The following is a 14,567-nucleotide window of genomic DNA, read 5'->3' as shown; positions in this document are numbered from 1 at the left end:
TAAGTTGTAACAGAGAAGCACGAGCACAAATTCTCGCTTTTTCCTCCTACTGAGGCACTAAAATAAAGTAGGATTCTCTGTTGGTAGGAATTCATAAACTTTCAGAATCTTTTAGTTGATTCTTAGCATGATTTTCCCTTGATTATATAACATAATGCTAGCAGAACCCAGCTGAGGCCTGAGTTCTCAATTCTTCCACACTAAATATTCCTATGATCATAAAAATGTCATACTTCTACGTAAACATTTCAAAATTTTCAAGCCTTGGATCACATTGTGTATATTCTTATGTCTTTAATAGTCTCCCAATTGACTCAATATCTATGCTTGTGTATTTTTCTTCATAACACACATAGACATGTACCCACTTATTTTTATGAATGGAAAAGTTAAAATCCCCAGGTCTTTGACACAAGTGTGGTCGATTCAGGTCTCCCCAATCCTTAGCTTATTGGTTAAAGAGCATTGTAGTTTTCAGCCAGACAACCAAAGCTAGAATACTGACTCTGTCACTGACTAACAGTGTGACTTTAGGCAAGTTTATTTCATCTCCTTGGTCCCAGTTTCTTCACCTGTAAGACAAAGATAATAATAGCCCCAATGCCATAGGGCTGTTGTAAGAACTAAATAGATGATTTAGTGAAGTAATTGGTGTATAGTGAGCCTGGTATATGGTAATTATTGGATAAAAATAAATGGTGGTTATTAACATCATTATTGTTATTATTCTATGTAGTTGTACAAGTTCTTTTCTGAATATAAACATGGGACTTTACATTGATCCCTGATAAATTTCATGTTAGTTTCAGTTCTTCTTTCCAGTCTTTTTGGCTATTTTTGCCTATTAATTCTGACACCTGTGGCATTTAGGAGCCCTGGTGGAGCAGTGGTCAAGAACTCGGCTGTTAACCAAAAATTGGGCAGTTCGAATCCACCAGCCACTACTTGGAAACACTGTGGGGCAGTTCTACTCTGTCCTATAGGGTCGCTATGAATCTGAATCAACTCGACAGCAATGGATTTTTTGTGGCATTTAGCTTTGTGTGGACTATAGATGTAACAAAACTTCCTTCTCTGCCTTCATCTAACTGGCAAAGAAAATGACTGAGCCCTGTCTGAGTCTCTCTGCTAAGCCTCTCACTCTGGAATCCTGACAGATTCTGGGACATGACTTCTCTTTTCATGTCTTGGAATCTTCAATTAGAGTTTCCAGTTACTTGACTTTTCAAGTTCAGTTCTTCAGAAGGAAACTCTACCTTCTTTTCACCCTCCCTCCACTACCTCCCCCTCTGGTCCTTCCTGTTTCGGTCCATGGTATCATTATCAACCCTAACTCTGACTCACCCTTCTCCAAGCACTCATACCCACTCACCCACCACTCCCTGTAGAGTCTTTCCTTTATGATACGTCCATAGATTTCCTGATTTTCATCTGTCTGGGACAGTTTGGGTGAGGAGTTGCCAAGGGGAAGAGCTAGAGGTCCTTGAGACTACATTTCAATTCATTTTTTCTTTTTTGGTGTCAAACAAAAAACAGGTTCCATGAATTACATGCACCATCAAGGTACACATTGTCTTCTGCTGGGGAGAGAAATGAAAGCAGGAAAAGATTTTCAGACATAAGTTTGTTCTGGAATAGTCTCTGTTTCTGTCTCTCCAATAGACTGGATGAATGTTGAGTGAGAACCCTTAAGGCAGTCATAAAAAGCAAATTAGGTGATAACAGAGTTATTAAAAAGTCCAACGACCAAATTCTGATTGGAGGTGGACACACTGTGAGCATCTGGGAGCAGAATGTGACTCTCTGAAGATCCATGGAGAGAACATTACCCAAGGACACTGGATAAAGGACCAAGGAAGATGTGAAAGGGAGACAACGCGCTTGTTTATCCACCATCTAATGCCTTCTCAGTCATAGATGTAGATTCTGTGGCAGTGTCTGTGAGGCACGGATTTGGAATAATTTTCCTATTAATGGAGATTGTTCCTGCTGCAAGAGTCACCTCTTGCCTGGTCTCTCAGTCACCAGTGGTGCATTATTTTTATTTTTAAAAACTACTAGATGAGTTTTGGAGATGCAACCCTGTTTGTTTTAAAGAGGTTTTTTTTTAATTTTATTGTCTATTATGAATCAATGCTATATCTGCCCATGAAATGACGATTCAGATTGTATTGATCTTCTTCAGATGTTAGGAAACAGCTTGCCTGATACTCTTATGCACATTAGGAATGGTGAGAGGCGGTGTTTGTGAGGTATCCAGGCTGGTGTGGGGCTGTTGTCTATTGTAATGTTAGATGCTCAAGGCCTTGGGTGATCCTAGATCCTGCCTCTGAGTTAAAGGGGTTGCAGTGCTCTTGTGATTACATATACACCCTTGCCAGGGAAACTTTTTAAGTCCATTTAACCAAGACATTGTGTTTCTTTAAGCTGAACTTACTTTTATTTGCTGTATTGGGTGTTTATGTCTAAACTCTCAGGGACAACCTTAATTTTCTTATTCCAAGTTCTTGCTGGGCTTTCTAGGCCTTCAGGGCTGTAAGAAGGTGACACACTTTTTGCTCCTGATATGGGCCCCACCTGCGAATTAGGTGGAATTCTGGCCACCATCCAAGTCCCTGCCTCCAGATCAAGGAAAGGGTGAACCCCAAAGTGTGACACTGGCCAAGGCTCCAGCACTGTCTCCAGGGCAAGCAGCTTTGGTGCTGGGCACTGAGGTTGGGACACTGGGATTGCCTGGCCTGCTGTGGAAACCACACTCAGGGAGTTACATCTCTTGGCTGCGTGTTGACCTCCTCATTGGCTCTTTTATTTCCCTATCCCCAGTTCTCTATCCATCAGTGAGCAAGTTTGTCTTCCTTCCCCACACCTTGTACCTTGTTCCACAGCTGAGGGCTGCGTGCTCCACAAAGAGCTCCTCCCACAAGTCCCTGCTCCTCCTCCCTGTCCTGCCTTCACCTCTCTTTGGAAAGGGGCTTCTATTGGCAGTTACACCTCCAGGCTTAGTTTTCACATGGTTTTTACAGCACTATTGTGTAACCCCTCCAAAAGATAACTGTCAGTCCAGTATGGCTGTTTTAATGCTTATTTCAAAAGCAAGGTGAGGGAGGTGTGGCCAAGATGGCAGAGTAGTCAGATGCTTCCGGTGGTCCCTCTTACAACAAAGACCCCCTCAAAAAAAAATCGATTATGTATATGACAATCTACGAACCCTGAGCATCAAAGGCAAAGTTAAGAAATTGGACTGAGTGACAGAGGAAGGGAGAGATGGTGCAGAAGCAGCAAGGAGTTGCTGAGTCGGTGGCAGTGCCTCAGCCCCGATTCCCTAGTGTGACTGTGGCAGGGCTGGCGGTACTGTTTGGGGACATGGCTGCATCAGCGAAAGAAGGCAAGCAAAGTGGTGCACCCCAGTTCCCCTGGCATGACTGTGGCACGGCTCGCAGTGGTGTTTAGGACACAGCTGCTTCAGCAAAAGAAGGCAAGCAAGGTGGCACAGCCCCAACCACCTGACGTGACCACAGCAGGGACCAAGACAGCACATACAATCTACACATGCCTCCAGAATCTGAGATAAAACAGCGCTCTCGGCACAAGACAATTGATTTTGTCTAATTTACTCTGCAGATCTAATAGCTTCAACTTTTGAAATAACTCTTTTTGTTTGGTTTTATCTCTCTGATCCCTCCTCCCTCTGCCCCAGCTGGCTTCATTAACAGTTGATTTCCCTGGCCTGAGATAAGTTCTGCTGCACTCCCAGAGCCACTCTTCTGGCCTTGGAGAAGGAACAAATTAACAAAGGGAGGAAAAAGGCTCTGCTGACTCCCCTAATCTGGAAACTCAGAAAAGAAGCGGCTCCAGTCCAGGCGCAAGCAGTCCACAGACTTTGTCTTTCACCCGTGCATGGATCCAGGTGGCCCCTTTACAGCGGATAGGAGCTGGCTGTTATATTGCAAGGGCGAATCTGTTTGAGGTCTGACTGTAACTGTTTCAGCTGTGTGGCGGAAAGGCACATTTCTGATGTTTGATACTGCTCTGCCTATTAAACAGGGCCCTCACCTACCCACAGCAGGGGCCTGAGGACTGGAGGCTCCACCCACACCACCTAGCCACCTGCAACAGGGGTCCAAGGATAAGTGGTGCCTACCAGTCCTTACACTTAAAAGCACTGGCTACCTATGATACGGCTGCAGAGCCCACCCACCAGAGTGCTGTAGAGAACAGGGACATGACTTCCTCACAGACACTCAGGGGAAGGTTTTCAGCCCCCTGCCTTCTTCAAAGTGTGACTCCCTGCTGTGACCAGAAACCTGTGCATACACCAATGCTCCTCTAAGATAGTAGGTGAGAGCCTACACCACACACTAGGTGACTGACCACCTGGACACCTGAGCTGAACCTATACAAGAAAAGCGAATGCATTCCTAGGCTCATATACCTGGTAACAGCTCTAGCCATTTGGTGACAGGACATTTGTGCTTCAAAGGCTCCAATAATCAAATTAGTTCACCCTCATAGCCTATTTGGGTATATCAACACAAAACTAAGCAAGAAGCTAGGACACAGTGAGCAAACATAAAATAAATAAATACAATAACTTACAGATGGCTGGGAGACAATAGCCAATATCAAATCACGTAAAGAAGCAGATCATGATTGCATCAACAAACACACAAAACAAAGAATCAAGGAATCTTCCAGATGAGAAGATGTATTCCTGGCATTACCAGATGCAGAATACAAAAGATTAATATACAGAACTCTTCAAGATATCAGGAAGGAGATCAGGTAAAACATAGAACAAGCCAAGGAGCACACAGATAAACCAGTCAAGGAAATTGAGAAGATTGTTCAAGAACATAATGAAAAATTTAATAGGCTGCAAGAGTCCATAGAGAGACAGCAATCAGAAATTCAGAAGATTAACAATAAAATTTCAGAATTAGACAACTCAGTAGAAAGTCAGCAAAGCAGAGTTGAGGAAATGGAAGTGAGAATTAGCAAGACTGAAGATAAAACACTTGGCACCAATATAAAAATATATTCAAAGAAAAATCAGATAAAAGAATTAAAAAAAATGGAGAAACCCTAAGAATCATGTGGGACTCTATCAAGAGAAATAACCTACGGATGATTGGAGTACTAGAACAGGGAGAAAAAACAAAAAATACAGAGAGAATTGTTAAAGATTTGTTGGCAGAAAACTTCCCTGACATTGTGAAAGATGAGAGGGTATCTATCCAAGATGTTCATCAAACCCCATACAAGGTAGATCCCAAAAGAAAGTCACCCAGACATTATAATCAAACTTGCTAAAACCAAAGATAAAGAGAAAACTTTATGAGTGGCCAGGGATAAATGAAAAGTCACTTACAAAGGAGAGTCAATAAGAATAAGCTTGGACTACTCAGCAGAAACCATGCAAGCAAGAAGGCAATGGGATGACATATATAAAGCATTGAAGGAGAAAAATTGCCAGCCAAGAGTCATATATCCAGCAAAACTGTCTCTCAAATATGAATGTGAAATTAGGACATTTCCAGATAAACAGAAATTTAGGGAATTTGTAAAAACCAAACTAAAAACTAGGATACTAAAGGTAATTCTCTGGTTAGAAAATCAGTAATATCAGATATCAACCCAACACTAGAACACAGGACAGAGCAACCAGATATCTACCCAGATAGGGAAAATCACAAAAATAAATCAAGATTAAAAAAACACTAAAAACAGGGAATCAGTGATGTCATTATGTAAAAGATGACAAATTAAATCAATAAAGAGGGACTAAATAAAGTAGTCGTAGATCTTTCATATGGAGAGGAAATCAAGGCAGTATAGGGAGATACAAGTTAGGTTTAAACTTAGAAAAATAGTAGTAAATATTAAGGTAACCACAAAGGGGACTAACAATCCTATATATCAAAATAAAATATAAGAAAAACAACAGCAAGGTGAGGAAGCTAGCTTAAGAAACATGTTCTGTCTACCTAATGAGCCACTTTATCTATTGGGCACTTTCCTGGGAAAGGATTATTTACCCAGGGAAGTTCTTGCCTCCCAGCAGGCTAGCTGGGGGTCCCACACTTACTCCAGAGTGCATCCCTCCCACAATGCAGGGAACACAAACAGAGGCCACAGAGCTTTCTGGGTATGCGGCCTGTGCAACTGCACACAGCACACATTCAGAAGGACTCTGCACTTGGTTTAATGCTCTGCTGCCACCTTCTTGAAATCGTTAATAATTTTTTAATAAGGGACCCTGCATTTTCATTTAGCACTGGGCCCTGGAAATTATATAACTGGTTCTGGCCGTGGGCTCCATAGGGATCCCAGTCATGCCTATTATCCCTGTAACATGTAGGGACAACAGACATGAATGGAGAAACCCCATCACATTATAAAGATTCACCTTAATAACCTTAGAGGCCATCCTCTCCAACCCTTTTGTTTTTCAAGCAAGAAAGCTGAGGCCCAGAGAGGTTAAGTCACTAACAGAGCCCAGTCTAGAGCAGACTTCCACGTGTTTCTGTGAGAAAGAAGGAAGAGCAGGACACGCCCTCATTTTCTACTCTCTCCCTGTGTAATTTACTGGGGAGAATTTTTTTTATAACATTCTAGCCAAGTCTGGGTTCTATATTTTTCCTAGACATTTTTTTTTTTTAAGGCAGTCAAGTTACTAGTCAGAAACCCCGGTAAAGTCCTACAGAATCCATGCTGTCAGTATTCCAGGCCATTACACTGTTTTCAAGTCCAAACTTAAATTCTGTGCTGACTCAAGATATGTATGGTTTTACTCTAATATATATTCTTCAAGGAATATTCCCACAGCAGTTCATGTAATCTGAGAGTGGGGTATAATTATCAGGAGCAGAGCTGATCTTACATGTAGACTGAGCATACTGCAGCAACGTAGTATTATTTAAGAAGTACCCCTGAAAGGTGTGTTTGCTGTACTGGAAAGAATATGGACTTTGAAATCACAGAGAACCTGGGTTTCAATACTTTCAAGAGCTGATCTTACATGTAGACTGAGCATACTGCAGCAATGTAGTGTTATTTAAGAAGTACCCCTGAAAGGTGTGTTTGATGTACTAGAAAGAATATGGACTTCGAAATCAGGGAGAACCTGGGTTTCGATACTTGCTGTGGGAATAATAATACATATATACTAATAATACATAACATATAATAAAACCAGTTGTCCTGGAGTCAATTCCAACTCATGGTGACCCTACGTATATCAGAGTAGAATATGGCTTCATAGGGTATTTAATGGCTTATTTTTCAGAAGCAGATTACCATGCCTTTCTTCCAAGGTGCTTCTGGGTGGGCTCAAACCACCAACCTTTCAGTTAGCAGCCAAGCACCATAACCATCTGCACCACCCTTGGGACTCCATGCAGCCCTAGTGGCGCAGTGGTTAAGAGCGCAGCTGCTAACCAAATGGCTGGCAGTTTGAATCCACCAACTGCTCCTTGGGAACCCTGTGAGGCAGTACTACTCTGTCCTATGGGGTCACTATGAGTCGTAATCGACTCAGTGGCAACAGGTTTTTTGTTGTTGTTGTTAGTGACTCTATAATATATAATTGTTGTTGTTAGTTGTCATAGAGTCAGCTCCGACCCATGGTGACCTCAGTGAATGTCCTGTTCCCAAAAATTCCTCCTGACCTGGGCTTTCTTGGTGTGCCAAATTGTGTCATTGGGGTAATGCGGTGTTTTAGGATGGAAGCTGAAAACAACCTCTTACCACGATAAAAGCAAAAGCTATTCTTGTAAATGCCTCAAAAATAAATTGAAAAAAAAAACTTTATAATTGTTAATGAAATTATTTTCCATATTTGCTATAAAACAATGATCACATTTTGTTTGATCAACTAGCTATTATTTTGAAGGTTTTTTTGTTTGTTTGTTTTGTTTTTTAATGTATTCTTGAAAAACATTCCTAGGTGCTTTTTAAGAATTACAATGCTTTTCCCCACACCCATTCCTGCACGTGAGATACTCCCCATTTTCAGGAGGGAAAATGCGGAACAGAACTCAAATTCTAATGGAATCCAGACTTTGCCCTGAGGAAGACGTTAAACCTTAAAATGGAACTATCCCCTGAAATTATCTTTAAACTAAACAGTTTACAACTCAGAGTGACCCTAGAGGACAGAGTAGAACTGCCCCATAGAGTTTCCAAGAAGCACCTGGTGGATTCAAACGGCGGACCTTGTAGTTAGCAGCTGTAGCTCTTAACCACTACAGCACCAGTGTTTCCTAAGCCAAACAATATAGTATAGTTTAGCTTAGTTAGCAAACAATGTCTGCCTTGAGCGTTGTGTTCTTTCAAAGATTATGTATATGGTAACAAATTGACAAAAGCAACTTGAAAGGCTAGATGAGAAGCTGAGGAGGCAGTGAATTTGTGTTGATGATGGTGAAACTGTTTGGAAAAGAATACCAAGAAAGATAGTACAACTTGCAGAGTGTAACCAATGTCATTGAATTGTTCATGTAGAAATTGTTGAATTGATGTATGTGATATCTTCACCAAAAATAATAATAAAAAAAGACATTTCCTATTTTTTTTTTTTACTCAGATCCCAGGGAAATGAGATTAAATGAGCAAAAATTTTTCAGTATACAAAACATACATTCCTCAAAATTATTCTTCTCTCCCTGAAAACATTTTTCTTTAGTTGCAGAAATGGGTTCCCAGTCAAGTATACGATACTAAATTGTACCATGCAGACACAACCAAGACTCACTTTTCCTCATTAAATTTTTAAAAGGACAAGCATAAATTCTTAAAACACATTCATTTTCTAGAATTACATTTTCTGACCAATATCACTTGTAAACTAAAAATTTTTTTTTTCTGAAATGTAATTAGAATGACTTATTTGTCACTTGGTCTTACATGCTTATTCCAGTTGGTTCAGCTTTGGAATCATGAAGTTCATGCAGTCATTTCCGTGCTGGTAAAGGAAAGACTGGGCATGTATCAAAATTTCAGCGGTCACCACTTCATAAGAACAATGACCACACCAGAGCCAAGCAAAGTGACAGAATTAAACAGCATGACCTCGGAAGTCTCTTCCAAACCCAAGAGTCTGTGTTGTCTATGGATGCAGCTGCCTCCTTTAACTTCTTTAGCATTCACACCCTGCTTTTGTGTGGTTTTATGAAGAAATTTCCCTTTACCCAGGCCCCTCCCTGCTGTGTGGGTGGGTGAGAGCAAGGACCAGCAAGGTTTCATCTGTGCTGTGAGAAAGGAAAGTGCTAGACTCCTAGAGACCCCAAAGGCCCCCAGCGCCTAAAGTCAGGAAGAGCTTGGGCCTTGACAATTTCTGCTGTCACATCAAGTGGCAAATATTCTAAGAGCTTTTTAAGCTAGTGTAGCAATAATTTCCTTGTCATTTCACCAGTCTCAGGTGACGTGTCCTACACTTAACTGGCTCTGTTAGTCAGGGGGAAGCCTGCCAGGATTTTTGAAAGATACAGGTTGTTAGTAGAATCATCCCCGCTTCTCATTGTGCCAAGTCAGCCCAATTTCTGTCTGCTTATAGCTCAGATCAGCAGTTTAGACCTCCCAAAGACTTGCACAAAATATTTGCAGATCTCAGTAAAAAAAATAAAAAAAGAAATGGTAAGGTGTGAACTGTCTGGAGTAACTTGCAAATTACTTTCTAAGGTGAATAGATGGTTAGTGAGAAATGACCCCAGCAGCCAGATGCTCATGTGTAATGTGGACACAGTCCCTCCACTCCATGACTCTTTGGTAGCCTTCCTGGCAGGTGTCAGGAAAGGACACATGGACCTACGGTGCTCAGGTCCCCCTCCACCTGCTCTGCTCAGCCACCTTACTTCTGAACATGTTGCAGACCTCAGACAGCCCCTGCTACCTATCCTCCCACCACCTAAAAGCACTACCTTCTCCTTTCCCCTTCTCCCAATCTGTCACTTCGTCTTCCCTCTCTGTTACTTCCTAAAGACTGAAATAGGCTCCTAAGCATTTATGGGCCTAGGGACCAGTAACAGGGCAGGGTGGGGAATCATGTGGCTCCCCAGTAAAGATTGGCTGGTAGAGGGATTGGATGCCATCTCCGAGGCAGAGAGAAAAGTGCCTAAAGAGGCACATGGTGAAACCTGCCACCTGCCCTGGTGAGGGGCCAAATTAAAACAAGTTAGTTGGTATCATTCAGGGGTGATTGACAACACGGGCTTTGGAGTCAAACTGTCCAATTTTGAATCCCAGCTCTGACATTTACTAGCTGTGGGATCTGGGGCTAATTGCATAACCTGTCTGAGCCAAGTTTTCTGATCTATAGAAATGGGGACAATAATTTTACCTACCTCAGAGGGTACTTGTGAGGGTTAGATGACATATGCAAAGTGCCTGGCACATAGTAAGTGTTCAATAAATGCTGGCTGCCATTGTTGTTGCTCTTTTTGCTGTTGATATCCCAGCCTGGCCACTGGCATGTATGATGAAGTTTTTTAACAATGGCGTCTTGGGCTTGTACTGTAAACATGGCTCTGGGCTGTGGAAGGTGGAAAACACAGTCCCTGTCATGGAAAAACTTATTCTCCAGCAGGAGACTTGACGAACAGGGTATGATGGAAAGAGCTGGGAGGGGTCCTCAGCTAAATTAACACTGGGGCAATCTCAGAATCTCCCTGGAACTTGGTTTCCTCCCTTGCAACAAGAAGAGGCTGGTCCAGGATATTCCTAAAGTCTCTCTTACTTCCAAATGTCTGTGTTTATCTTTAATTATAAGGAGTCCTGGGGGCACAGTGGTTAAGTGTTCAGCTGCTAACTGAAAGTTCAGCAGTTGGAACCCACCAGCGGCAATCTGCTCCCATAAAGACTACAGCCTAGAAAACCCTATGGGGAAGTTCTACTCTGCCCAGTAGGGTCGCTATGAGTCAGCATCTACTAGAAGGCACACAACAACAACAGTAATCTTTAATTATAGGCAAAATTACGAGTTGGGATTTCAAAGCTGTGTGGTCTGGGATAAGCATCATGATCTCTCTGGGCTTCAATGAAATGGAGGCAAGTGGGGTGCGGGGAATGTTAACTCAGCTTTAAGAGGTTTACTGAGGTTATCACGCCATGGCTGGGACTGTCAAAATTCTGTGCCAGCTCCACCAGGGACTTACCCTCTGGGAGGAGGCAGCCTCCAGTGCTGAATTCACAAATCTAAATATAACACCAATAATGCTGCCAGAAGGCCAGGCTGGAGGAAGTGAGGAGCCAGGATTGAAGGAGGCTGTGGAGAGGGCAGAGGAGGGAAGTTGGTGATAGGAGCTCTGCTGCATGCAAATAACAGTAGTCACTAGGAAGTGTCATTCTGTTTCAAAATGACAGGTGGGTAGCCAAAGACTTTGGCTTTGAGACAGAAATGATCCAAAGGGAGACATTCTGAATGAATCAGAGTCTCCTCCAGGCTCTGTTCACATAGGGCAGAAGGTTTTTGTCCTGCGGGAAGGTGGTGGAAGGGAGCTCTCTCCTGCATCACCAGAGGGCAGGATTTGCGTTCACTGTAGCTCCGTATCCAGAATTTGCCTTGCCCAGTGGGCATTCACTGAATATTTGAGGAATAAATAAGAAAAATAAATGTTCTGTGTAAAACAATGAAGGCTCAACATGTCCCAGCAGGTTTGGATGCCAAATTTAAGCCGGGGGAGGGGGTGCAAAAAAAAAGCCATCAGTAAATCAAGATAAATAATATCTTAATATAATCTTTTTTAAAAAAAAACCAAATTAATGCAAAAAAGATTTATGGTAAACAAAATATCAGTATTTTAAATAAAGACAGGATCAGTATTGCCTCAGGCTTCAATATGGCCCACAGGGCACTGTGCCCCAGCATTGCCCTCATTGAGAGCCGTTGGCCGAGGTCCTGCTGATTTTACTCCACTGCTTCTTGTATCCCACTGTTACGGGCTTGGGCTGGGGCCCAGCACAGTTGCCTCCAAAATGGTCTCCCAGCCACCAATGTCCTCGTGCCCGGGACCTCCTCCATGCTACCACCTTAATCATGACATGCCCCTAAGTAAACGTCCCCAAGGGCTTCCCACTGCCTACAAATCTGATCTCCTTGGCCTGACAATCAAGGCCCTTGATTACCTGTCCCTTACCCCATCCAGCCTCATCTTTGGTCACACCTCTCCCCACACCCCACATTTCTGTCACACTCAACTTCTCATTGGATCCCAGACAATTCTACCTCTGATCCTCTGCACTTGCTATTCTTGCTACCTGGCTGCTGATCCCCAACTGGTTTGCGCATGAATTTTTTTTTCCCATCGGGATCAAGCTCCCAGGTCACTTCTTAGAACCTCAAGTTGTTCACTTCCTTCTGACAGCCCACACAGCTCTCGGAGTAGCTTTCACTTTTTATTTGTCTGTATCATATGAATTTTTAGACATTAGTGTATATTACTTTCATAAAGAAAAAAAACCTATTTTCATCTAAATAAAACAATTTAAGACATAAAATACAAAAGATTTCACATGAACCAACTAATAGTTCAAAAATTTCTATTAGGCACTGGGGCACCACAAACTATAACCGGAAACCCTGGTGGCGTAGTGGTTAAGTGCTAGGACTGTTAACCAAGAGGTTGGCAGTTCGAATCCGCCAGGCACTCCTTGGAAACTCAGTAGAGCAGTTCTACAGTCCTATAGGGTCGCTGTGAGTCCGAATCCACTCAACGGCAGTGGGCTTGGTTTTTGGTAATCAATAAACAGAAACCCTGGTGGCGTAGTGGTTAAATACTAGGGCTGCTAACCAAAAGGTCAGCAGTTCGAATCGGACAGGTGCTCCTTGGAAACCCTGTGCGGCAGTTCTACTCTGTCCTGTAGGGTCGCTATGAGTTGGAATTGACTTGACGGCAGTGTTTTTTTTTTTTTTTTTTTTTGTAATCAATAACCAGTAAGTAGTATTGCCTGAAATGCTATGAATCAGGATATACAGAAATAGAATTAAGAGCTGCAAAATCCTGGGTAATCCAATCTTCTCATTTTATTGGAGACCATGAAGCATACAGTGATGATGAGGACTGCTCAGGTTTGCACAGACAGTAAGCAGCAGAGATTAGAGTAGAATCCACTTCTCTGGATTCTCCATGAGTGCTCTTTTCTTAAGTGCCGTCTCTGCCCGTGCCCAGAAAATGAGCTAGACCTTGGAATGGGACCAGTTGTGGATTTATAACAGTGGGTTAATTATGCCTAAAATGTTTGTTGGGTCCACACTGTGAAGGCCTTTGAATGCTGAGTTAGTGAGTTTGGACTTTATCCTGTAAGAAACAAGGAGACATCAAAGATTATTTATAAGCAGGGGGACATGAAAAGGGCAACTTAAGAAAATGAATTTGGGGTTGGTAGAGATTGGGGAGGAAACCCTGGGGGCATAGTGGTTAAGGACTACACCTGCTAAGAGGTCAGCAGTTCAAATCCACCAGGCGCTCCTAGGAAACTCTATGAGGCAGTTCTACTCTGTCCTATAGGGTCGCTATGAGTCAGAATCTACTTGATGGCAACGTTTTTTTTTTTTTTTTAAATAAATTGGGGAAAGGGAGAGACTGAAGGTTGGGAGACAAGCTAGGAGGCTACTGGAATAGTCTACTGCCCTTGAGATCACAATAGAAGTAGCTGAAGGGGTGGACTGGAAGGGACAAAGACAAATAAGATTTGTCTAAAGACAAATTGGCATAAGTAGTGATGGGAGATGAAGAGTCAAATGGAAAGAAAGGAAAAAGAAAGGGCCAAAGAAAGCTCAGAAGTTTCAAGCCTGAAGATCTAAGGACACCAGGGTCTCCTGTATTGAAATTTAGTAACAAGAATGAACTATACCATAAGAATCATGAATGGCATCTTAAAAAGAAATCCAAAGTCAATAACGTGAGATTACTTTGTTGTTGTTATTAGATCCCATTGAGTTAGTTTGAACTCATAGCGACCCTATGTACAACAGAACAAAATGCTGCCCCGTCCTATGCCATCCTTGCAATGGCAGCAGGTTTGGGTTTTTTTTGTTGTTGTTGTTTAACAAACACTCTGGGTGGCACAAGGTTAATTAAGTACTCAACTACTAGCTGAAAGGTTGGAAGTTCAAACCCACCCAGAGGCACCTTCGAAGTCAGGTCTGGTGATCTCCTTTTGAAAGACCACAGCCTTGAAAACCCTACTCTGCATACATGGGGTGGACATGAGTTGGAATCAACTTGGCAGCAACTAACAACAATAACAACAAACACTCACAACATCATTTCAAGGGGCACACTGCCAGGCACAGCCTTTTTCTGGTGTCAAGAGGAAAGGCTTGATTTTGGATTTTGGCTGAGAGAAGAAGTCCAGCCCAAAGGACACTGAAATGATGAAACTTGGGAACCAGATCAGAGATCAAGATGTGGAAGCAAAGGAGAAGGAAAGATTCATCTGTTCATTTGTTTGCAGGAAGTCACTTTAATCTGATACTCTATTTAATCCATTCACAAATCCAGATTAAACAAGGATTTTCTCTGATTAACAATGCGTTGCTTTCCACCTTTTCTGGAAAGATAGAAGTGAAA

General features: G+C 42.4%; 2 protein-coding genes across 5 annotated transcripts in view; one reads left to right on the top strand and one right to left on the bottom strand.

Moving 5' to 3' along the window:
- The window catches only part of BLNK (B cell linker), a 91,875-nt gene that overhangs the window by 2,758 nt on the left and 74,550 nt on the right, over positions 1-14,567 (top strand). The window lies entirely within an intron of this gene.
- The window catches only part of DNTT (DNA nucleotidylexotransferase), a 120,869-nt gene that overhangs the window by 82,592 nt on the left and 23,710 nt on the right, over positions 1-14,567 (bottom strand). The gene's annotated exons all lie outside the window — the stretch shown is intronic.

Source organism: Elephas maximus, chromosome 16 (genome assembly GCF_024166365.1).
Source record: "Elephas maximus indicus isolate mEleMax1 chromosome 16, mEleMax1 primary haplotype, whole genome shotgun sequence".
Taxonomy (NCBI): Eukaryota; Metazoa; Chordata; class Mammalia; order Proboscidea; family Elephantidae; genus Elephas; species Elephas maximus.
This window is presented reverse-complemented; position numbering and strand designations above follow the sequence as displayed.